General features: G+C 48.7%; 1 long non-coding RNA gene across 1 annotated transcript; it reads left to right on the top strand.

The window, feature by feature from the left end:
- Positions 1-140: 140 nt before the first annotated feature.
- LOC113901654 lies at positions 141-25,798 on the top strand. The gene is made up of 3 exons (XR_003513498.1): positions 141-732; positions 25,147-25,412; positions 25,630-25,798. It is a non-coding gene; the product is annotated as an uncharacterized LOC113901654 (long non-coding RNA).

The following is a 25,798-nucleotide window of genomic DNA, read 5'->3' as shown; positions in this document are numbered from 1 at the left end:
GGCGGGGGAGGGGGTGGGGGTGCAGGGGCGGCCCCGCAGGCTGAGGGGGGGCGCGCGGGCGGCGCAGCGGGGTCCCGGGCGGGGCGCAGCGGGCCGCGGGCTTCCAGGCGCGCTCCCCGCGCTACCCCAGTGCCATGGTGCGCCCGAGGAGCCGCTCGGTTTAGAGCTGTGGGGCCGGCGGCGGAGGGATACCCCGGCCGGGAGCCGCCTCACCGCTCCTCAAACTTCCTGACATTTGAACTCATTGGTGCGCCTCGTATCCCTGCGCCGGGATGAGCCGGCGACTCCACGTCAAATAGTGCCGTCGCTGCCCACCCCCCCACCTCTCCAACCCTCCCGCCCCCCGGCGGGAGGGCTCCCCGCGGCCCCCCGGCTTGAGCTCCCTGCGCTGCGCTGGGCCCCCGAGTGCGGACCCGGGCGCCCCCGGCCAGGCCGAGCGCCCCGCGGGTCCCTCGCAGAAGTTTGGGTCGCCTTCGAAACAAATCCTTCTGCCCCACCCCCTTGAAAAATTGATTTGGGAGTTGGGGAATGAAAGCTTTTCTTTCTTTCTTTTTTTTTTCTTCCCTCTTCTTGCCTTCTTTATTATTAATATTTTGTAAAGCTTCAGTGCTAAGAGGAGTGGCCCTGAGAGAGGACAGACTCTTCACGGACGGCGGGGAGAGCAGCGGCTCCACCAGGAGACGGCGCCGACCCGCAGTGGCCGCCCGAGGGAGACCCCGACCGTCGGCCGAGGTAGGTCGCACCGGGCTGAGTTGGCGTCCCCCCGCACCCGCCCCCCGCCCCCAGCCCCCAGCCACCCCCGGTGCCGGCGCCTTCCCGGATGTGGTGTGCTCCGTGGAGAGGGCTGGCTGCGGGGATCGAAGCTCGGGGACCGGCGGGCAAGAGGGAAGGGCTGCTGGCCCAGGACTTGCCAAAGCCCTGACCCGGGGTTGGGGGAGTGGGATTTGGCTCCAGATTTGGGGGTGGGGGTCCGGGAAAGCTTCAGACGTGGCAGAGAGTGGGTGGACCGGTGAGCGAAGATCTGAGAAGGGCCCCCGGGATGAAGAATGGGAACACGGGCGGGCCAGAAAGGTGAGGCCGGGCTGCAGGCGACATAGAGTTTAGAAGATGGTTAGGAGTGAGAAAGCGATAGTGCCTAGGGGTGGGGACAATTCCTGGCCTCGCAGGATTGACAATGAGTGGCAGGGGTAGAAGGTGGTGGCCCCAGGGTCGCGGAGGACGTGAGTTGGAGAGCGCGAAGGAAACCGGATTGATCGCTGGAATATAAGCTACCTTGGGTGGCTGAGGGACCCTGCTGGGGGTCAGTAGGCCATACCCGGCAGGGACAGGGCCCTGGCCAGTCTGGGCAGAGTGGGCCTCGGCACCGGGAAAGGAGAGGCCGCCGAGAATGAGCGGCCGACTCGGGCGCCCGCCCGGCCTGGCTCCCACGGGTCTGGCACCCGCACTCCGCACGCAGGCCGCTGCGTCCGGCTGCGGCGCACCGCTCCCGGGCCGGCTGTGTCTTCGGCTCCCGGGGTCCCCACGGAGGCACGGCTCGCCCGGGAGCAGGGGGCCGACGCGGCCCGGGGGCAGGCGCAGGTTGACCCTGCGCGCCGCTGGGGGCAGCCCGGGCCCCTCCCGGAGCGGAGCAGCGGCGCGGAGCGGGGCGGGGGCGGAGGGCAAGGGAGGCGGGTCCCCTGACCCCGCTGGAGGCGAGAGGGCGGATCGGATTTGAAGCCTGCGGGAGGCTTGGTAAGAAGTGGCCCCCTGTGCCGCGGGGCCCCGCGGAGGAGCCCGGCTTTGTGGAGGATTAGAAAGCTCCCTCCCTATCCCAATACCTGCGTGTATGTCGGTGGGTATCTGCGTGTGTGTGTGTGTCTGTGCGTTTCTATGCTCCCGTCTCTGAGGCTCTGCCATGCTTGTGCACCCGTGTCTCTGTGCACATACGATTTCTCTGCGTCCCTACAAATGTCTGGGCTCCGAGTATGTGATTCTGAATCCGTGTCTGATATCCCCGCATCCGTGTGTGTTTGGATGTGAGTCTGCTGGGCCTTCTGTGTCTCCATATAGTTAGCGTTTTTGTAGGTCTTTGTGTGTGCCCCTGCGCCTGTCGCGCTATGCGGGTCCCAAGGTCTTTGTATGACTCTCACCCTCCGTATTGTGTATGGGATCCTTTTCTGTTGGTGTCTTGGTGTCACCTTTGTGTGTCTGTGTGTACCTCCGAGTTTCCGAACGATTCATTGTGCTCGCGAGTCTCCGAGTTGTGTATGTCTTTGTGTCTCCGTGTTTTTCTTGATTTCTTGGCGTCTTTGTGTGTCTGTATCCAGGACAGCGGATAAGTGGGTGTGGAGTTTCTCCCACAAGCCCTTGGTGCCCTGTCCTTGGGCAACCTGGAAACCCCAGGCCTTGAGCTCCCGAAGCCGGGCCTGGGCCTGGACCGTCCTTGCAGGGTGACTGGGACTGGGGGCGAGGCAGCGGCGGGTGAAGCCGGGTGGACTAGGCTCGGGCGCGCAGAGCCCTGGGCGCAGAGCCGGGCTCAGGGCTGGCGGACCGATCGGGCACATTCTGCCCTCTGCTGGCAGCGCTGCATTCTTGCACCCTCTGTCGGGGGACTGCTTGTAGGAGAGAGGGTCCTTGTTCCAGGCTCAGACCCTCTCCTCCTTCAGAGCGCACTTAGGAATTCTCTTCCATCACTTAGGAATCCTCTTCCATCACAGGTCCTGCAGGCCCACCCCAGACTCCAAATTCCGGGAACAGCAGGTCATCCCCTTCTTCCTGTTTCCCACTCCCGCCTTCCCTGTGCCGAGCCTCTTCTCCACATCTCTCTTATCCCCTTTGTCGGAATGGAGACCTCTGAGCTTCTGGGACTCTATGGCTGCTGTACAGAGTTGAGTCGGAACTGTGCCCAGGGTTGCATTCCCGGGGCGGCTCAAAGGCCGCATCTCCAAGCAGAAGGGTGAGCCGGCGACCCACCTTCAGGTACATGGCTCACCTGGCCCCCGGGCCGCACAGAATCTTGGCCCACCACCCTGTGCTCCTGCCGGCTTCGCAGCCCACACCACCAGGGCCAAGGTGGGTGCCCAGAGCTGTCGGCAGCCGCTGAGATTCGGGCTTGGACCCAGGCCGCAGTCTGCTGTCTCTGATCTGGGAGCGGGGTTGCTTAGGCCACAAACCTGGTTTCCCATCTCCTTCTCCTCCTCCTCCCGGTTTGCTGAGCATTAATTCCCCACCCCACCCCACCGTCTGGATCAACCCGTGGATCCTGTCCTTGCCTTTTGTCTCTGCTCTCCCTCTCCCCAGCTGAGTCGGCGGCGTCCCGGCTCCTTCGCGCTGTGCGCAGAGGCCCCAGGTCTCTTTCAAGCCCAGTTGTGGCTCCTGCGTCTCCCGACGGGCTTCCCCTGCTGAAAACTTGGCGGACTGTACTGTAGAAACGGGGCCTCGGCCTGAAGTTGGATACTGCCGGTAGCTGGCGAGTGCTGTCTTGCTTGGACCGCCGACAGAAGCCGCCAATTCCTCCCCAGGGCGACCCCGGGCCCTCTGGCGATCCGGGATTCTCTTGGGCTTGGACTAAGGTGTCAGAAACAGCTTCGGGTTTTCTCCACCTAAGGGAAGACCCAGTCGACGGTGCGGAATCGCTTGGGAAGAAGCAAGAACTGAGATGGAAGCTGTAGGGCAGGAGTCTTAGCTCCCCAATTCTATGGACACCTCATTTCCCCTGAGCCTTTCTCTCTACCTCCTTGCTCCTTTCCTTAGGGCTTAGTGCTCCCACAGCCTGCCTGCGCGCTACCAGCGGCCCACAAGCAGGGTCCTAGGACCCCTACCCTCTGGGCAGTGGAGCCCTGTCTGTTCTCCCCCAGCCGTGCTTCTGACCAGAGCCAGCCGTGAGTCCCCTCCCAGTTTACAGCCCCAGCTGGAAGCCAGAATCCTGGGCAGGAGTGGAGGACAGGGCGCGGCCCAGCCTGGTGCTGCACAGCTTGGAGGCGCGGGCGCCGGGCTGTGCGGATCTGAGATTCCACCCTGCCAGCCAGGGGTAGAGTCAGGGCTGCCAGAGCACGCAGACCCCATCCTGCCTTGCTTGCTGGCCACTGGCCCCTGAGATCCTCAGATGCGTGCATGTAGGAACGTGGGGGGAGCCAGCCTGGACCAGAGCTGAGGCCCCCAGCCAAGACCTAGGCTGGGGGCTGCTCCTCCCAGGACCTAGCCTGGGCTCTGAAGACCTGGGTGCTCAGGAAGTGAAGCAGGCAGGCACTGAAGGGGTTGAGTGTACCGGCCTCTGGAGCCAGATGTGATCACCCTTGACTCCTTGGATCACTGGCTGTACTTGACCCCCAGGACACAGGGGTCAAAGGCTCAGGTCTCTTCTCAGCTAGCAGAGAGATGCATGTGTGTGATAAGTAATCTGGTCACCTTCCCGCAGCCCAGGGAAGAGGGTCTGTGGTCTTCCCATGTCTGCGGAGAGCTCAGAGACCCTGAGTCCCGTGGAGGTGCCCAGAGGGATGACTGGGGAGGGGGGTGCGGTTTCCAAGTGTGTGGGGGGTCCCTCTGACTCAGGACTGGGAGCAGGCCTCACTCTCCCATCTGGGGTTTTCTAGACTGAGGCGGCAGGGGAGAAGACTTTAGTTAGAACTTGCTGGTGAGGCACAGTGTGTGTGGCTCTGAGGCTGTGTGCGGGTGTGTATCCGTGTGCAATGTGGGGTCTATCCAGCCCCAGCACCATCCTCAACCAGCTGGTGGGGGAGTCTCTGGCCACGGACTCATGACTTTTCAGCACAAGGTCTGGGTTACTAGTCATGAGATTTCTCCTTGGTGGGTCAGGAGATCCTGACTCAGGATTGCAGATCGAAAGGCTGCTTTGAGCCCTCAGGGCTGGAGAGGGACAGTGCCCCAGTCAGGTGGCCCAGGGCTGAGATCTCTCACTGGCCAAACAGTGGGTTAGAACTGGGGTGAAGAGCAGGTCTCAGGAAGTCCCCCCAGATCTGGTTTAGGACCTCCAGAAGGCCCTCCCCTCGCTCTGTACTGCAACTTCCTCATCTGTAAAGTGGGCGTAATAGCCTGAATTCCCGCAGGGCCGTTGGGAGAATGGACTACAAGTGCTCACCACAGTGCCTGGCACATAGTGCGTCTCCACTCAGATATCTGGAGGAAAGAGAGTCCCCAGGACATAGGGGAGACTGCAGCTGCCTCCTTCCTGCCCAAACGCATGCTGAGCTCAACAATCTATCTTCCTTTAGGGGAGGTGAAACTCAGGTCCAGGCAGCTGTGGGCCGGGTCCAGGAGACCCCCTGCCCCCCGCCCAGGCAGTGCCCAGACAGCCCAGCACAGTCTCAGCCTTCACTCCTCGCTTTGGCTGTGGAGCCCAGGCTGAGGGGTTTTTCAGACGGCAACAAAATTAGGGGCTTCAGCCTAATGCATCGAAGCTGTCTGTGTGGGACTCCCAAGGTGCCATTTATATTTATTTCCTAAAAGGCACTTTCCTCAAGAATCTTTGCATTTCTTGCCAAATGGACAGGCTGGGGTATTTCAGCGGCTCCTATAGAACCGGGGCTTCCCTGATGGAGGACCTGAGCCAGAACAAAGAAAAGGCCCAGGACCATATTTCGAGCCATAAAACCCCCATTAGGACACTTACGAATAACTCGCAGAAAGACATTTTATATGAATTGGACCCAAATTCACAAAAGCAAGAAAGTTCATTGGTCTCCACCCCGAGGGTCCGTGACTGGGGAAGGGGGGCTGGGTGTGATGCAGGGGCCAGCGCCCAGCCTATTTGATCTTTATCTTAAATCCACTTCAAAAGCGGGGGATCGGCAGAGCTGGAGGTTTGCCTCTTCCTGTAATTATTTGGTGTCTAGTAAAGTTTTTATGAGTGTCTGTGCAAATAAATGCATTTGATGTGCATTTGTTTTGGCTAGTGCCATTTTATATAGGAGGCGTGTGCGTCTTCTGTTGGCCCTCAGAAAAGAACGAGAGTGAAAATAAAAATAAAACCAAGATATCCGGCCCAGGCAGAGGGGCGGAGCCGAGGCCGTCCCCCTGCAGACCACCACCCTCTGCTGAGGGCTTATAGGAACCGGGGATGCCACCAAATAAGTTTTGTGGCATTTGGGTTTGCTGCATGGAGTTGCCCTGGGTTAGGAGGCGGGTTGGGTGAAGCACAGATTTTAGGAAGGCTTTTTTTGGAAACAGAACTCTGCCTGCCTTTTGATTACTGTCCTCTGGATATTCTTGGTGAAGAAAAATGAATAAAAAATAACGGTGAGTTTTGCACGTGTCATGTTATCATCCAAGTGGCAGGGTAGACCTACTTCTCTGGAATTTGAGCTCAGCGGAATGGGCATGTGGCTCCCCAGCCTTCTCAGCACAAGGTGACCAGGGTGACGCAGAATGGGCATTCCTCCTGTGTGGCCCGGGGAAGCAGGGGAGCTCCCTAAAGGCCAGGAGCCAGGTCAGGGGGTCAGGGGCTAGGAGCATCTGTGTCCCTGTCTCAGGTGTCCACCTGGTGCCTGAGAGGCCTGCAGGTGTGCTCAGGTTCGGTTCATGCTGGCTGTCTCTCCTCCCAGCCCTGTCGTCTTGATTTATTTGTTCTCAAATTATTTTAGCATTTTTATTGAAGTATGATATGGCTCAGGGGTGAAGAATCTGCCAGCCAAGCAGGAGATTTGGGTTTGATCTGTGGGTCAGGAAGATCCACTGGAGAAGGAAGTGACAAACCCACTCCAGTACTCTTGCCTGGGAAATCCCATGGATAGAGGAGCCTGGTGGGCTACAGTCCATGGGGTCTCAAGAGTCAGACACAACTTAGTGACTAAACAACAACAACAAAAACATGCAGAGAAGTGCACAATGCATAAAATTATGAAGGGGACACACTTATGCCCCCAAGACCCTAATCAAGAGAGGAAATGTTCTGGCTATGCAGAATGTCTCCGCAGCCCTACTCCCAGGCACTGCCCACCCCCTTTATGAAGGAAACTGCTATCTGGTTTCTATCACCATACATGAGTTTTGTCTGGTTTTGAATTTTATATGTGCAGAGTCATAGAGTATGTACATCTTAACCATATTTTAATCATGGGGTTTTGCATGAAAATAGGGATTTTTCTCCTGAAAATCCAGAGGTCTGCTTATCTTGGATCCTTATTCCAGTGGGGTGTTGATAATCTGGAGCTGAATTGTGCCCTCCCCCAGCCCCTAATTAACCCCTACACACCCATCTCCTTCAGTTTGTCAGGGAGTGTATGAATTGGTGACTCCTGCTATAAAACCTGTGGCTTCTCCCCTGCTCTTCAGCCCCTTCCCCCAAAGGAATTACTGTATGTACACTGGGGAAGTGGATTCAGAGTCTTATCCTAGTCCCTCCATCCATATCCAATATCCTCTGAGGTAGAAATCATGAGACCTTTTAACAGGTGAGGAAATCAGCACCTCAGAGAGGTGAGGTCACTTGCCCGGGGTCACACAGCATTCTAAGTGTCAGATCTTGGATTCAAACCTGGATTGGCCAGACCCCAAACCTCAGGCTCTTGTCGCCTCCCCACATGGCTCCCCTGGGCATCCCAGCCCAGGCGTGAACAATCCCCCTCTGCCTCCTTCCAGCAGGGAGGAAGCTGGACTTTTTCCAAAGGAAACGCTGGGAAACACAAAACCCAAAACAGAAAACAGGGCAGGGATGGTTCCCAGGCCCCAGCAGCCTAACCTCGAGGGATGCAAGTCTAGTCTGGGAAGGGCTGGTCTGGACGGGTGCAGCCTCCCAGATGCAGCCAGGGAGGGCGGCATTGTGCCAGTCACTGAGTATCCAGCACATGCCAGGCGCTTCCTGTATGTTGTTCCCGAAGATTCACAAGGTGCCTATGAGGTATGTGATGTTATTTAGCCCCACTTTACAGATGAGAAAACTGAGGTTCAGCGAGGTCACATTTCTTGCCTTGAACTACGAATGTGTGAGTGGTATGCCTTTGTGCCACACTGGCTCAACCCTCTTATCTGGTCCCCCTCCAGTCTCCTGTTACGATGGAGGTGCACCCAGGTATGTCCTCTTGGGTGCACAAAGGTTTCTGGAGTTTGCCTGACTTAGTCTGAGGCTTAGTTTCAGGAGCAATGTGATACTTCATTGGACCTCGGTTTCTTCATCTAGGAAATGGGGATAGTATTACTATTCATTACTATTTGGAGGTTCAACAAGACCTATGGGCTTTTGAGTCTGGAAGAATTGGAGGTGGCCTGTTGGAGGCGGGGGCAAGGGTGTCACTGGATATGCAAAGGTCCTGAGGTGGGAAAGAACTCGATCCATTGGACGCCTGAATGGCTGGGTCAGAGGAAGGCCATGGCTGCAGGTGTGGACAGGAGTCTGACCGCAGGACATCCTAGGTCACGACGAGGAGTATGGACTTGAACCCAAGGGCAGCAGGGAGCCACGGGAGGGCTTGAACAACATCATGCCACAGTCAAGTTTGTTTTTTAGGAAGATCTTTCTGGCTGTGATGAAGGGTGAGACCATAGGCGAGAGGCCAAGTGACGAGGCCTTTGGGTTTCAATATCCCTTTTGTATGGAATGAGGTTGGGCGGTCCGCAGAGCAGACCTTATCCTCTAATTTCCCATAGAGGTTGTGTTTCCAGATTCAGGGTTTCATGTTACACAGAGTTATTCTTTCTGGAATGTGTCCCCCGAGCAACCCCGCTGGACCCTCTGTGGAAGGAGGGGCTCTTCTGAATGCAAAATGCACTTTTATGCAAAAAAGTAGAGCATTGCAGTGCTGGGCCTTGGCGGTGTCTGTCCCTGAAACCATCCAGCAACCAACAGATGAAACAGTGTTTTAGGAGTTGGGACAGGCTGCAAACACCAATAATAACAGTAATAGTAATGATGATAGCAACTAACCTGTATTGATGACCATTCCAGGCTTTTGTGAAGTCTCTAACATCTGTGATCTTGTGCGTGCCTGCGTGCATGCTAAATCGCTTCAGTCATATCTGACTCTTTACAACCCTATGGACTGTAGCTCACCAGGCTCCTCTGTCCATGGGATGCTCCAGGCAAGAATACTGAAATGGGTTGCCATGCCCTCCTTCAGGGGATCTTCCCGACCCAGGGATCAAACCCACGTCTCCTATGTCTCCTGCATTGCCAGGCAGGTTCTTTACCACTAGTGCCACCTGGGAAGGCCCTGTGATCTCATGACATCCTAAAATAAGCCTGTGAGGTAGCGGCACTGATACCCATTATACAGATGAGGAAAGCGAGGCCCAGAGTAGGGAAATGCCTGCTCGTGGTTACTGAGTGGTAGAACCAGGGCAGTAGCCACTGCCCTTACGCTGCCACTTGTGGGTGCTGGGCCGCCCCAGAAGGGTGGCAAGCTGGTGTGTTGTTGAACTCTGTGGCATCCAGACAGCCCTGCAGCTGTTCCCAGTGCGCAGAAAAGCCAGAGAATTGCAACCTGGCACCCTGGCCTCCACCTTCACTTCAGCCCACATAATCTGCCCGGCAGTTATTCTCCCTGGAAGAGCTTGGCAATTCAGGCTTTCCAAACCTAGGAAAAGCCTCCAAGTCTACAGTCCTCCCAATGGGCTCTAAGGCTTCTTGGCCTGTGTCCACCCCCTGGCCTCAGCCCTACCTCCTTCCCCTCCACTCTGCATTACTCTCTAAAACTGTTGGCCTTATTTCAGCTTCTCAGACAGCTCTACTCTCTCCTGCCTGCAGGCTCTGAACAGGCTGTTCCCTTTGCCTGGCAGGCTTTCTCCATTCCGTTTTCCTAGCTTACTCCTATTCATCCTTTTGGACTCAGTGTAAATGTCACCACCTCCCAGAAGCCTTCCTTCACTTCTTGGACTAGCTTAGGTCTTCCTCTTATGTGTTTTCAGCAATGTGTATTTCTTCATCATGGGGCGATGGGTTATCTGTCTTCCCTACTCTTCACCAGTCCCGCGGTCTCAGGAAGGAGAGATGGGGAGGACTTCCTCGGTGGATGGGGGTGGAAGGGGATCTGTAAGATGGGGAGGGGACAAGGGCTCTTGAAATATAACATGGGCCATATTGTGCTTGCTCAGTGGTTGAAGATACATGTCTCCCACATAGACCAGCTGAGGACTCAAGGCAAGAAATCACTTCTCATGGCATGAGATGAGGCTGATTGCACTGAATAATTGCCCCAGTTTGTCCCTTTTCACTGCCCTTCCCTCTGCCAGGGAGCCCTAAGGATGTGGGAGAAGAAAACCTGGACTCACAGCCCAGGCTGGAAAACATGCAAATGGAGACCTGGGCTTGCTAGATTCTAGGGGACGGTGGAATGGTCTGGGGAGACTGCAGCAGCAGAGTTGGGGGTGGGGAGGAGCTTAAAGGCCTAAGGATGGGGGTGAAAGATGGTGAGGTAAGGAGAGGCTGTTCTTTGTTTATAGAATTCTTTTTTTCTTTTTTAAAGTAAAAAGTATTTTTAAGATTGAGGTATAGTTGATATGGGGCTTCCCTCATAGCTCAGTTGGTAAAGAGTCCACCTGTGATGCAGGAGACCCCGATTCGATTCCTGGGTTGAGAAGATCCACTGGAGAAGGGATAGTCTACCCCCTCCAGTATTCTTGGGCTTCCCTTGTGGCTCAGCTGGTAAAGAACCCACCTGCAATGTGGGAGACCTGGGTTCTATTCCTGGGTCGGGAAGATCCCCTGGAGAAAGGAAAGGCTACCCACTCCAGTATTCTGGCCTGGAGAATTCCATGGACTAAGTCCATGGGATCGCAAAGAGTTGGACATGACTGAGCTACTTGAACTTCACTATAGTTGATTCCCTGGTAGCTCGGACAGTAAAGCGTCTGCCCGCAATGCGGGAGACCCGGGTTCGATCCCTGGGTCGGGAAGATCCCCTGGAGAGGGAAATGGCAACCCACTCCAGTACTCTTGCCTAGAAAATTCCATGGATGGAGGAGCCTGGTGGGCTACAGTCTGTGGGGTCTCAAAGAGTCGGACACGACTGAGCGACTTCACTTCACTTTACTTCATAGTTGATATGGGCTTCCTAGGTGGCGCTAGTGGTAAAGAACCCGCCTGCCACTGCAGGAAACATAAGAGACGAGTTTGATCCTTGGACGGGGAAGATTACCTGAAGGAGGGCTTGGCCACCCACTCCAGTATTCTTGCCTGGAGAATCCCATGGACAGAGGAGCCCGACGGGCCACAGTCCATGGGGTCCCAAAGACTCAGACACGACCGAAGCACCTTAGCACACATAGTTGATATACCTGGGGACTCTTTTATTTTTATTTTTCCAAGTGGGGTTTGTTTAATGAGATCTTTTGGTTACATAGGTTAGATATTGGTTTTGTTTTTGTTCTCTGGCCGAATAGCATGCAGGATCTTCATTCCACAACCTGAGATCGAATCCATCACCCCTGCAGTGGAAGCATGGAGTCCTAACCACTGAACCGTCAGGGAATGTCCCTACCTAAGGCTTCTTGATGGCAACCACAGAGGCAACTCCTAGGGGTGTGGTGGTGCCTCACACAGTGCAAGGGGACGAGAAGAGATAGCCAGGAGCCTGGTCCCTTCATAAGCACCCCGTGCATGGTGATGACCATCGGATTTCACCCGTGGGGCCTCAGGCCTTTGTCTGCCACTGCTGAGCAGAGGCCAGATTCCCATGGAAGGAGCTCATTGTGGGGGCAATTGGAGGGTGACAGCCCAGAGGGGACCCCCCAAAAGGAAAACTGTATTTTCAGGGTGTTAGGGCACAACAGCAATTTAAAAAATCTGTTTCCAACCATTTCTTTCAGAAACTCATTTCTTTTTAATAAAGGAACATTAAGAAGCATAACACAAACACAAGCATTTTAGACAATAAATGTTTTCTGTGTTTAGGAAGCTCCCCACGGGGGAGACAGAGGCTTTGTGGGAGTTTTGGGGCCCTGAGCTCCAGGTTCTAGTCTATATGGGAGCCCAGAACAGTCCTGGCTGCCCAAGGAGAGCCAGGTTGAGGGAACGGCAGTGACGGGAGATGGTTCCACTGTGTCCTGAACACGTGAGGAGGAAGGGTGAGCACCCTTGTTGTGGTCCAGTTGCTCATTCATGTCCGACTCTTTGCAGCCCCATGGACTGCAGCACACCAGGCTTTCCTGTCCTTCACTATCTCTCTGAGTTTGCTTAGATTTATGTTCATTGAGTCGGTGATGCTATGTAACCGTCTCATCCTCTGTCATCCCCTTCTCCTCCTGCCTTCAATCTTTCCCAGCATCAGGGTCTTTTCTAATGAGTCAGCCCTTTGCCTCAGATGGCCAAAGTATTGGAACTTCAGCTTTAGCATCAGTCCTTCCAATGAATATTCAGGGTTGATTTCCTTTAGGAGTGACTCTCAGTCACTCGCAGTCCAAGGGACTCTCAAGGATCTTCTCCAGTACCACATTTGAAAGCATCAGTTCTTCGGTGCTCAACTTCCTTTAAGGTCCAACTCTCACATCCATACATGACTACTGGAAAAGTCATAGGCTTGACTATATGGACTTTTGTTGACAAAGTAATGTCTCTGCTTTTTAAAATGCTGTCTATGTTTGTCATAGATTTTCTTCCAAGGAGCAAGCATCTTTTAATTTCATGGCTGCAGTCACTGTCTGCAGTGATTTTGGAGCCCAAGAAAATAAAATTCATCACTGCTTCCACTTCTTCCACATTTGCCTAATGAGAAGATTACCCTCCAATGTTTTTGGCCAATTTAAGTATAGGAGCTCAAGACAATGAAACTTTCAAATGGCTACTTAAAATATTAATATTACGAGTTGGGTATTATCTGTAAAATTGTAATCAAAAATTTTGTTATAATTTTGGATGTTTATAGCAGTAACCTAGTAAATGGGTTAAGAAGCGATAGTAAATATAAATATTGCTTTTTCTTACAGTTTGTGACATAGTGTAATTTTAGACTCTTCACTTGACTTTCTTCCTTTTTTAAATTATTTTTTAATTGTGTGAAAATTTACCATTTAACTATTTTTGTGTACAATGGCCTTAAGTATATTCACATTGGTTGTGGAGCCATCACCCTTTTCCAGAACTCTTTTCATTGCAAAACTGAAACTCTGTCCACATCAAACAATAATTTCTTCTTCTCTCCTTCTCTGACTCCCTTGGCAACCACCATTCAACATTCTGTCTTTTATGAATTTGACTCCTCTAGGTATCTCATTCGGAGAAGGCAATGGCACCCCACTCCAGTACTTTTGCCTGGAAAATCCCATGGACGGAGGAGCCTGGTAGGCTGCAGTCCACGGGGTCGCTAAGAGTCGGACATGACTGAGCGACTTCACTTTCACTTTTTCACTTTCATGCATTGGAGAAGGAAATGGCAACCCACTCCAGTGTTCTTGCCTGGAGAATCCCAGGGACAGGGGAGCCTGGTGGGCTGCCGTCTATGGGGTCGCGCAGAGTCGGACACGACTGAAGTGACTTAGCAGCAGTAGCAGCAGTAGGTATCTCATTAGGTGGAATCATACATATTTGTCCATTTACAAATGGCTTATTCCACTTAACATAATGCCCTTGAGGCTCATCTGTGTTATAGCATGTGTCAGAAATCCCTTCCTAAGACTGAATGATATTCCATTGTGCATATATACGCCACATTTTGTTTATCCATTTCTCATTTGTCTTGAGTTGCTTCCACCTCTTTGCTAAGGTGAATAATGTGGCTATGAACATGAGTATACAAATATCTCTTCAAATTCCCACTTTCAATTCTTTTGAGTATAGACCCAGAATTGGAACTGCTGTATCATATGATGATTCTATTATTATTATTTTTAGGAACCGCCATGCTGGTTTCCACAGTGGCTGCACCGTTTGGCATTCCCACCAGCAGTGCACCAGGGTTCCAATTTCTCCATGTCGTCCATTTTTGATAGTAGTATCCTAATGGATGTGAGGTGGTATCATGGTACTTTTGATTTACGTGTCCCTAATAAATAGTGCGACTGAACAGTGATAACAACGAATAGCCATGCTAAGCATTTTTTCATGAGCTCATTGGTCATTTGTATATCTGCTTTGGAGAAATGTCTATCAAGTCTTTTCCTCATGTTTGGTAGGGATCTTGGTTGTTGTGGAGTTGTTGTACAGTTGCTTAGTTGTGTCTGAGTTTTCGTGACCCCATGGACTGCAGCACACCAGGCTCTTCTGTCCTCCACTATATCCTTGAGCTTGTTGTCTGTTGAGTCAATGATGCCGTCCAACCATCTCATCCTCTGTCTCCTCCTTCTCCTCCTAATACATTCTGGATATTAACCCCTTATCAAATATATGATTTGCAAATATTTCTCACATCCAGTGGGTTGCATTTTTACTCTGTTGATTCAAGTCCTTCCATACACAGAAATTTTCAATTTTGAGGTTCAGTTTACCTATTTTTGCTTTTGTTGCCTGTGCTACACCTGCATTTTTGAGTCTGTGACCTTTGTCATTACAAAGCCACCTTTCAAAATGTCCAGCATCACTTTCCAGAGGACCTCTCTTTACTTCTCTAAGTTGCTTGACAGACACATTCATGCTTGGTGTAGTAACTATGCCAGCCACAAATACTGATTGGCCACATATTATGGCACTAGGTTATACTTACTCTCCTTGTAGGTGCAAGTTCATAATCTGCAGAGCTGCTGTATTGCATCGTAAAGTGAATTGTAAAAGGCTTGTTTGCAACAGTATCCAACCCCTATGTATGCCAGGCCACACTCCCAGGAGAAATTCTAAAGCTACACGAAATTACTTTATCTCCTTTAACCCATTTGTCAGCTTACTGCAATTAACATCCAAAATGAGCACCCAGTGAGGTCATTTCAGGCCAGTGTGTCTTCCCCAAACAACACACTGTTGGTCAAACGAAATACTTGAGAGAATGACCCATAACACACCATGCTTTGGAAAGAGGCAAATATAAGGAATTGGGTGGGGGGAAAGCCTTACTTTATATTCTACCTATAAAATAATTAATATAAAATACTGAGAATAATAGTAGCAGCAGAAATAACCACCATTTGTTACTCCAGCCTGGCACTGAGTTCATTGCTTCACACACATTCTCACGTGGAATCCACCCACCAGCCTTACGAGGAAGGAGCTTATATTGTTCCCCATCTACAGATGGAGAAATTGAGGCTCAGGCAGGTGAAGACACATGCTGGGAGAGCTGGGATTTGAACCTGTGTCTTTCAGAACCTGAGCTCTTAAAAACTACATGATTCTGCTTTTATCCATTCCGTGCCAGGCTGTGAGTGCCCAGCACTGTAGGTGACCCAGAGGGGAGCCCGTTCAGAGTTGGATGCCGGGCTGGGACCCACACTGGGCTTGGTTCCTTCTGCCTGCTGGTTGGTGGTCTGCCCCCAGGGTGCAGGCTGATACGGGAAGGGGGGATCACAGGAGGTTCTTCCTCACTTCTGCTCAGGCAGGTTAGAACCAACTCACCATCAGACACTTGGAAGATAAAAGAGAAGAAAGTTACCATTCAGGTCAGTTTCACACAAAGAGATGACAACATAAAAACATCAGAGGCACAGGAGACTCTGGGTTACCTCTTATTTTGTTAGAAGGAGCTAATATTTTTATTTTTGGTAAGCTTGTTTTTTTATTATGGAAAATTTCAAGCATACATAAAAGTCGAGAGAATAATATACCTATCACCCAGCTTCAACAATTATAACTCATGCCCAGTCTTGTTTTATCCATATTCTACCCCAGTTCCTCTATCCCAGTGGGCTATTTTGAAGCAATTCCAAGACCCTTTAACATCTCAACCATAGCAATTTGGCTATATCCTTCTAAAAGATAAGAAAATTTTTCTTTGACAGAGGAATGGATAAGGAAGATGTTGTTCTTACATACAACAGAATATTACTCAGCCATTAAAAAGAATGAAATAATACCATTTACAGCAACATGGATGTACCTAGAACACTGTCATGCTGAGTGAAATAAGTCAGACAGATAAAGAGATATCCTATGATATCCCTTATATGCAGAATCTAAAAAGAAATGATACAAATGAACTTATTTACAATACAGAAACAGACTCACCGACTCAGAGAATGAACTCATTGTTATGGGGGGAAGGGTGGTGGGTAGAGATAGGGAGTTTGGGATGGACGTGTATACACTGCTGCATTTAAAAGGATAACCATCAGGGACCTACCAGATAGCACATGGACCTACTGTATAGCACAGGAAACTCTGCTCCATATTATGTGGCAGCCTGGATGGGAGGGGGGTTTGGAGGAGAATGGTTACATGTATATGTATGGCTGAGTCCCTTTGCTGTTTACGTGAAACTGTCACAACATCACAGCATTGTTTTTTATTTATTTTAATTGGAGCTAATTACTTTACAATATGGTGGTGGTTTTTGCCATACAGTGACATGAGTCAGCCATGGGTGTACACATTGGGTATGTGTGCATGCATGCGTGCATGCTCAGTCATGCCTGACTCTTTGCGACCCTATGGACTGTAGCCCACCAGGCTCCTCTCTCCATGAGATTCTCCTGGCAAGAATACTGGAGTGGGTGTCCATGCCCTCCTCCAGGGGATCTTCCCGACCCAAGGATCGAACCTGGATCTCTTGCATCTCCTGCATTCAGGCAGGTTCTTTACCACTGAGCCACCAGGGAAGCCCGCTAATCAGCTATCCTCCTCCTCCTAAGTCGCTTCAGTCATGTCCGACTCTGTGCGACCCCATAGATGGCAGCCCACCAGGCTCCCCCGTCCCTGGCATTTTCCAGGCAAGAACACCCAAGACAAAATAAAAAGTTAAAAAAAATGGATAACCAACAAGGACCTACTGTATAGCACAGGAAACTCTGCTGCATATTATGTGGCAGCCTGGATGGGAGAGGAGTATGGGGGAGAATGGATACGTGTATGTTTGTGTGTGCAACACACGTGTATGTTGTGCACTCTGCTGTGCGTCTGAAGCTATCACAACATTGTTAGTCAGCTATACTCCATAAAACAAAATGTCTAAAAATAAAAAAATCTTCTTTTAAAAAAGAGATTATAGCCATAATACCACCATCACAGCTAGAGAAATTATCATCATCACGCATATCTAGCCATTGTTTACATTTCCTGGACTGTCTCATAAATGTTTTTTTGCACCTTGTAAAAAAGACCATATCTGTCTCTTAAGTCCCTTTTAATCTGTAGTCCCCTCCGCATCCCCCTTCCCTCCCTCTCTGCCCTTGTCATTTATTTGTTGAAGGAACCTGGTTGTTTGTCCTGTAGAGTTTCCTTCAATCTGGATTGTATTCCTGTGGGGTCCTTTAACGTGTTCCTCTGTCCTCTGTATTTCCTGTAATTAGATCTAAGGCTTGGTCAGATTCAGGTTCGATTTTTGGCCACAATACTTCACAGGAGCTATTGCATATTCTTGTGATCTCTGTTTCTGTGAAGTTAGCAGTTCATGGAGGTTCACTGCCCAAGTTCATTCTTTAATTAGGGATTGCCAAAGGATGATATTCTAATTATGTCTTCCTTCTTCATTTATTAGCTAGAAGGCTTGTAAAAGAGAAACTTTCTTCTTCAACTCTTTAGTTACCCCGAGGTACAATACAATATCCTTCATACATATAATGCAGATAGTACAAAATACTTGACTCTTTAACAGTGTTCAAATAATAAGTTGGCTTCCTGACATCCTTGAAGTTATTTTTTAATGGAGTTTTTTGTTTTAGAATCATTACGAACATAGAAATTTAATGTTACTTGGTGTGTTTTAATCCCCTGCAATGATTATTCTTAAGATACTCAAATGATTCCCCCTCAGCCAGAGTGAAGCTCTGCAGGTTTGCTCCTGCAGCCTTTTGACCTTAGTAGACTCTGATACTTTCTTGCTTTCTGGAACAGCAAGATACCCTAGTTTCCCGGATTTGCCTTGGACATTTTCTGCCCAGACCAGAAATCAACCATTTCTCCAAGGAACCCTGGTTTCTTTGAGTGGGGAGTGGCATTTAGAGACTACAGTCAAGGTTTAAGTAATGCTTAGCACCACTGGGCTAGTCATTGTTTCTGGGCATTTTCAGTAGACAGAGCTAGGAAATACATTTGTTTTTTACAGGTAGAATACATTGTGAGTCATAACTGCCAAAACTTGGAAACAACAAAGGTGTCCTTTAGAAGGTGAATGGATAAACAAACTGTAGTACATCCACACAATGGAATGCTATTCAGTGCTAAAAAAAAAAAAAAAAGGTATCAAGCCGTGGAAAGACATAAAGGAGCCTTAAATGCACATTGCTAGGTGAAAGAAGTCAATCTGAAAAGGCTACATACCGTATGATCCCAACACTCTGATATTTTGGAAAAGGCAAAACTGGAGACAACTAGATATGTGGTTGCCAGGAACTGGTGGGAAGAGGGATGAATAGGCAGAACACAGGGCATTTTTAGGGCATTGAAACTATTCTGAATGATTCTACAATGATGGATATGTGTCATTATACATTTGTCAAAATCCTTAAAATGTGCAGCGCCTGGGACTTCCCTGGTGGTCCGATGGTTAAGAACCTACCTGCCAATGCAGGAGACACAGGTTTGATCTCCGGTCCAGGAAGATCCCATATGCCTTGGGGCAACTAAACCCATATGCTGCAACTACTGAGCCCACGCACGGCAGCAAGAGAAGCCGCTGCAGTGAGAAGCCCATGGACCACAACTGGAGAAAAGCCTGCATGGCAACAAAGACTCAACATAGCCATAAATAAGTAAATAAAATATTCCTGATTAAAAAACAATAAATGATTCTTTAAAAAATAGTGCAGCACCTAGAGTGAGCCCTAATATCAACTATGGACCTTGAGTCATAATTATGTATCAATATTGGCTCATCAACTGTAGCAAGTATACCCCACTCATGTTAATAATGGAGGACATTGGGAGGAGGAGAGATGCAGCGGTATATGGGAACTCTTGTATTTTTTGCTCAATTTTTCTGTAAACCTAAAATTGCTAAAAAAAAAAAAAATCAGTTCAGTTCAGTTCAGTCGCTCAATTGTGTCCGACTCTTTGCAACCCCATGAATCACAGCACATCAGGCCTCCCTGTCCATCACCAACTCCCAGAGTTCACTCAAACTCATGTCCATCGAGTCAGTGATGCCATTCAGCCATCTCATCCTCTGTTGTCCCCTTCTCCTCCTGCCCCCAATCCCTCCCAGCATCAGAGTCTTTTCCAATGAGGCAACTCTTTGCATGAGGTGGCCAAAGTACTGGAGTTTCAGCTTTAGCATCATTCCTTCCAAAGAAATCCCAGGGCTGATCTCCTTCAGAATGGACTGGTTGGATCTCCTTGCAGTCCAAGGGACTCTCAAGAGTCTTCTCCAACACCACAGTTCAAAAGCATCAATTCTTTGGCACTCAGCCTTCTTCACAGTCCAACTCTCACATCCATACATGACCACTGGAAAAACCATAGCCTTGACTAGACGGACCTTTGTTGGCAAAGTAATGTCTCTGCTTTTGAATATGCTATCTAGGTTGGTCATAACTTTCCTTCCAAGGAGTAAGTGTCTTTTAATTTCATGGCTGCAGTCACCATCTGCAGTGATTTTGGAGCCCCCCCCAAAAAAACTCTTGACACTGTTTCCACTGTTCCCCCATCTATTTCCCATGAAGTGATGGGACCAGATGCCATGATCTTCGTTTTCTGAATGTTGAGCTTTAAGCCGACTTTTTCACTCTCCTCTTTCACTTTCCTCAAGAGGCTTTTTAGTTCCTCTTCACTCTCTGCCATAAGGGTAGTGTCATCTGCATAGCTGAGGTTATTGATATTTCTCCCAGCAATCTTGATTCCAGCTTGTGCTTCTTCCAGCCCAGCGTTTCTCATGATGTACTCTGCATATAAGTTAAATAAGATCCATTAATTTATTTTCAAAATATGAATTCATATTGACACTCCTTATTCAAAGTCAGGGCTGCAGTGTTTTTACTTAGCCTCATTCATTTTACATCTGCATATCCTTTTCCCCATGCTGCGTGTCCTTTCTCCCCAGTTCCCAGTGAAAGATGCACTCGTTTGCTGAATCCTATTCCGCATAATGGACTTTCCTGGTGGCTCTAGTGGTAAAGAGTCTGCCTGCCAATGCAGGAGAAACAAGAGAGTGTAGGTTCGATCCCTGGGTCAGGAAGATCCCCTGGAGTAGGAAACGGCAGCCCACTCCAGTATTCTTGCCTGGAAAGTTCCATGGACAGAGGGGCCTGGTGGGCTACAGTCCATGGGGTCTCAAACAGTCAGACACAAGTGAGCACACATGAGCATTCCAGATGACACTCTCAGATGAGAATACAGTACCACCCACAGTGCAATTACTGTGTTTTTGTCTTTTGCAGTTTATTTTTGCTTTGCCTTCAGGGAATATCTTATTAGGGATGGACAGTCCAAAGTACTGTGTTTTAGTTATTTGGAAGAATTCCTCTCCATGGCTTCATCACCAACTTGCCATAAGTTAGCTTTTTGTTTCTTTGCTTTGCTTTTGTTATTTGGAATTCCTTTTCCAAACATTTAACACATGATTATGTAAAATATTTGCCTGGTTTCCAAGTCAGGTCCACAAATCATGCAATGTGACACGTAGTCTACCTTCTGTCTCTGCTTCTCTATGCTGTTCCTCTCCTGTTCGGTAACTTTTGCTGCTTCAAGGTTTTAGTTTATCCTTTCATTTAAAAATACAATGCCTCCTCTTTTCTCAGATAAATAAGAGTATGGTCTACACACTCTTCTCCAAATTTTAAACCCAATTTCTTCCTAGTCAAGTTCCAGATACTTGCTGACCCCGGACTTCGTGTTGGTGGTGGTGGTGTTCAGTCACCAAGTTGTGTCCGACTCTTCAATATCCCGTGAACTGCGGCATGCTAGTTCCCTGTTCCTCCCTGTCTCCTGGAGTTTGCCCAAGTTCAGGTCCCTTGAATCGGTGATGCCATCTGACCATCTCATCCTTTGTTGCCCTCTTCTCCTCCTGCCCTCAGTCTTTCGCAGCATCAGGGTCTTCTCCAGTGAGTCGGCTGTTTGCAGAATTTGTACACTGTCAGAATCCACCCAACTAGAAATTCATTATTTCTGTTCTTTGTTGAGGGCCTACTGTTATTTCCAGTTTTGTATAAAAAGATGCCTGCATGTTAGTGGAGCCCTCAAACAATCCCAGGAGGTAGTTGTTATCCCCCTATTTTGCAGAAATGGAAACTGGAACTTAATGAACTAGGATTTGAACTCTTGTCTCCCTGACTTCCCCCATTTGTTTGTAAGAATTTCCAAAGCTCCTAACTCTGTTTCAGACTCCATCCCAGGTGCTGAGATGCAGAGATGAACTAGGCAGGCTCCTGTCCTCACGAGGCTCACACCTAGGGCATCATTTGTGTCTGAGCATTTGTCTGTCATTCCACCCACTGCACAGGGAGTGCCTCAAGGGACTCTGTCTGCTCCACTCGAAGCGAGAACCCCACACAGCAGAAACCAGTGGTGTTTGTTGAATGAATAAATAAATAAAGGAGGTTGAAAGAACAAAGCTTGAGGTTGTTATGGAAGTCTTATGTCACTTATACTCAGAAAACTTTGTTAAAAATTTAATAACTTTTAAATTATGGGTATAATATACTTTATTACTGTTAGAAAATTATAGAAAATTTAGAAACTATAGAGAGCATAAATGAGAATATAAAAATAATCCGTAATACTAGCCCCTGGAGTTAGTCTTTCTGTTTATTCCTTTGGCCTTTTTTATGTATGGATATCTTTGTTTAAGAAACAACATTTGGATCTTTTCTATATATGTAAATAGCTCTGTAGTTTGCATTAAAAAATCACTAACAGTGTATCATGAACATTTTCTTAATTGAACATCTTTTCAGACTTAAGGGTCTACTTAGAGGTTGGATTTATTTTCACCAGTGACGATTTCCTTTACCACATAAAATAACTATAAACTCAAGACTAAGGTGGATATCGTAATGGGAAGACTATTAAGCAGGTTTCTAAGCAGGGTACCGGGCCTCAGCCTTGACTGTACAACCTTTCCCCCACAAAGGCCCAGGGAAATGCCTCAAGAAATCAGGTGGAGACATCAGCCTTACTTGGCTCCTATATGGCTCAGCGTTATGTTATCAGCACATTCACTCTCTACAGTTCTGATCTCTGCAGGTACCACTAAAATTCTTTCCTGGCTGGTGAGGAGCTGTGATGCTGGCATCAGAGAGTGTGATTAGGGGCTGGCTCTGGAGTCAGACTCACTCTCAGCTGGGTCCTCCTGAGATGGCTGTGTGATCTCAGTAAGGAGCTTCACCTCTCTGTGCTTCAGTTCCCGCATCTGTAACCCAGGGCAGCACCTGCTCCTGCATCCACTAGGGGTCACGAGGACACAAGAGCACATGCCTGGCCCAGGATAAGCCATCAATAAATATCAGATATTATTATTATAACTTGTGTTTGGAGGGTCTTCTCTTTTTTCCCAACCTGCACTGGCCATTCTCTGGTGTCAGTGTTGCTCTGACAGCTCGTCTTGATGGAAGGATGTGAAGCAACTGGATGATTGCCATCTTGGAAGGAAGCATTGGGCACATATATTTCAGCTGTGCCCTGACCTCACCCTGACCTTAAGCAGCCAGGCACCCTAAACCCACTGATGGGGGAATTATGACTTTCTTTTGTTTCTAAATTCACCAAAATACTACCCAAGTAATCCTGGAAGGCAATATTGCATAGTAACTAAGTTTCCAGTCTCTGGAACTAGACAATGAGTCCCTGCCTCCTTACTTACTATCTGTATCATTTTGAGATTTTTTTTATTTTTGCCATGTGGGTGGCTTGTGGGATTGGGGTATCTTAGTTTCTAGACCTGTGCCTCCTGCAGTGGAAGTGTAGAGTCCTAACCAGACCACCAGAGAATTCCCCTATCTGTACCATTTTGAACAAACTAGTTCCCAGCTCTGAGCTGCAGTTTCTTCTTTAATAAGTTGGAGATGATGGTTGCAGTGGAAAGCTTTTCCCCCTCCCATCCACCTGCTACTCTGTTTGTGCTTTTGCTTTGAGAGAACCAATTCTGTTCTACCCTGAACTATGATTTCACTCTCTCGGGCATGTGACCTAGGCTTAAGCCACTCAGTGCACCCATCACCTGGCCACAGAGATGGGTTGGTGGGTGGTCATGTGGACCCATGCCATTTCAATGGAGTATTCCTTAGGGCTTTGGTCAACCACTTCTTTTCCATAAAGCCTTGCATTTGTGAGGGTGTGACAGGTCCCTGCTACAAAGCCATCTTGCTCCCAAATGGGAGTGTGCTTCAGGGGAGCAGAGCCAAGAGAAACCAGTTGTGGGAAACGTTTGAGTCCCTGCTTGAAGTCAATCATGATTTTTCCATTGACACTTGACACTTCCAAGTGAATTGATCCTCTTTCTTGGCTTAAACCAGTTTGAGTTGTGTGTACATATGTGCTCAGTTACTCAGTTGTGTCCTACTTTTTTTGACCCTAGGGACTATAGCTTGCCAGGCTCCTCTGTCCATGGGATTTTCCAGGCAGGAATACTGGAGTGGGTTGCCATTTCCTGCTCCAGGGGATTTTCCTGACCCAGGGATAGAACCCACATCTCCTGTGTCTCCTGTGTGGGCAGGTGGACTCTTTGCCCACTGAGCCACCTGGGAAGCCCTTTTGAGTTGGGTATTTTGTCACTTTCAATTGAAAGAACCCTTCCTAGTAAAGATTAGTACCTGTCTCTCAGAATTGTTGTAAGGATTAAGTAAGGAAACATATAGAAAGCCCTCAGTGCAGTGTGGAACAAAGTACATGCTCAATAAATGGTAGTTATTTATATTGTTGTCATTATAATTTTGTAGAAAAGCAAGAAAATTCAGAAAAAGCAAAAAATACCAGAGGAAAAAAGTGTACATTATTCCATTATTCCTAATTTTATCTCTTAGGAATAATCAGCTAAATATTTTTCTTCCGGACATTTCATATATATGTGTGTATATGCATGTACATATATAAAGTACATGGGGTTGCAAAGAGTCAGATACGACTGAGTGACTGAACTGAGACTGCTGCTACTGCTGCTGCTAAGTCGCTTCAGTCGTGTCCGACTCTGTGTGACCCCATAGACAGCAGCCCACCAGGCTCCCCCGTCCCTGGGATTCTCCAGGCAAGAACACTGGAGTGGGTTGCCATTTCCTTCTCAATGCATGAAAGTGAAAAGTGAAAGTGAAGTCGCTCAGTTGTGTCTGAGTCTTAGCGACATATATAAAGTCTTCCCAGGTGGCACTAGTGGTAAAGAATCCGCCTGCCAATGCAGGAGACAGAAGAGACACGGGTTTGATCCCTGGGTCGGGAAGATCCCCTGGAGAAGTGACTACCCACTCCAGTTTTCCTGCCTGGAGAATCCCATGGACAGAGTAGCCTGGCAGGCTATGGTCCATAGCATCACAAAGAGTTGGACACAATTGAAGCGACTTAGCATGCACATGTATAAAGCAAAATGAGATTTTTCTCTAATACTGTATTGTAACCTATTGCACTCAGAAATAAAACGCATCACAAAGGTATATCTGAGCAGCACAGCTGCATAGCATTCTATATTGTTGTTGAATATTCAGATTATCTCCAAATCATTTTTGTAGAAATTAATGCTGTGATAGCATTTTCCATCATCTGTCAATTAATTAACCTGTATTTTTGTGCATTTCATAATTTTCTTATAATCAGTTTCTAAGACTAAGATCGCAGAATCAAAAATTTTGCAGATTTAAAAACCTACCTTGTAATTTTTATTGGAATGTTTAGTTTTTGATTAAAACATGTCTTAGTGTTTTGGGGCTGCTATAACAGAGTCTGGGTGGCTTATAAACAACAGAAATTTATTTCTTACAGTTCTGTAGGCTGAGAAGTCCAAGATCAGTGGATTTGGTGTCTGGGGATGGGATTCTCTTTCTGATTTATAGCCACCTGTGTCCTCACATGGGGGCAGGGGTGAAGGAGCTCTCTGGGGTCTCTCTTTTGTGGACACTAATCCCATTTGGAAGGGTGGAACCCTCATGATCTAATCACCTCCCCACAAAGTCCCAACTCCAAATACCATCATGTTGGGGATTGGGCTTTAACATAGAATCTGGGTGGGGATACAAACACTGAGCCCACAGTAATGTTATCAAACACATGACTTTCTTTTCCAGATGGCAAGGATCCCAGTTCTGTGGGCTCCCAGTCTTCTCTGCATCAGACGCTTTTACAGCTCTGACATCATGAGTTCTCATGATACCCATAGAGGGCAGAGACTGTGATCTCGGAAACTGATTTCATCAGCCTAGGATGACACTAACCAGGATCTTGCTAGTTCTCAGCATCAGTCTTTTCACTCAGGAGACCTTGTACCTTGCAGGGCCCTATCCTTCGAGGTGTTCCAGGGAGACCCTGAGGGGTGTGGAACGTGCACCCACAGGTAAGTCCTGGTTGTCATTTTATTTTGAAAAGAAAACATAGCATTGATTTACTTGCAGATGACATGATCATCTATGTAGAAAAATCCAGTGTCATCTACAAAAAATGCTGCTATAACTAATAAGTGAGTTTAGTAAGGTTGCAAGATACTACGTCAAAATACAAAAATCAGGACTTCCCTGGTGGGCCAGTGGTTAAGAATCCACCTGCCATTGCAGGGCACAGGGGCTCGATCCCTGGTCCCAGAAGATCCCACATGCCGAGGGGCAACTAAGACCATGAGCTACGACTACTGAGCCTACGCTCTGCAACAACTGAAGGCCATGCACTGCAACTAGAGAAAGCCCACTCGGATCAATGAAGACCCAGTGCAGTCAAAAATAAATA

The sequence above is a fragment of the Bos indicus x Bos taurus genome, chromosome 11 (genome assembly GCF_003369695.1).
Source record: "Bos indicus x Bos taurus breed Angus x Brahman F1 hybrid chromosome 11, Bos_hybrid_MaternalHap_v2.0, whole genome shotgun sequence".
NCBI classification, from domain to species: Eukaryota; Metazoa; Chordata; class Mammalia; order Artiodactyla; family Bovidae; genus Bos; species Bos indicus x Bos taurus.
Note: the sequence above shows the minus strand (reverse complement) of the source record. Positions and strands in the feature narration are given on the sequence as shown.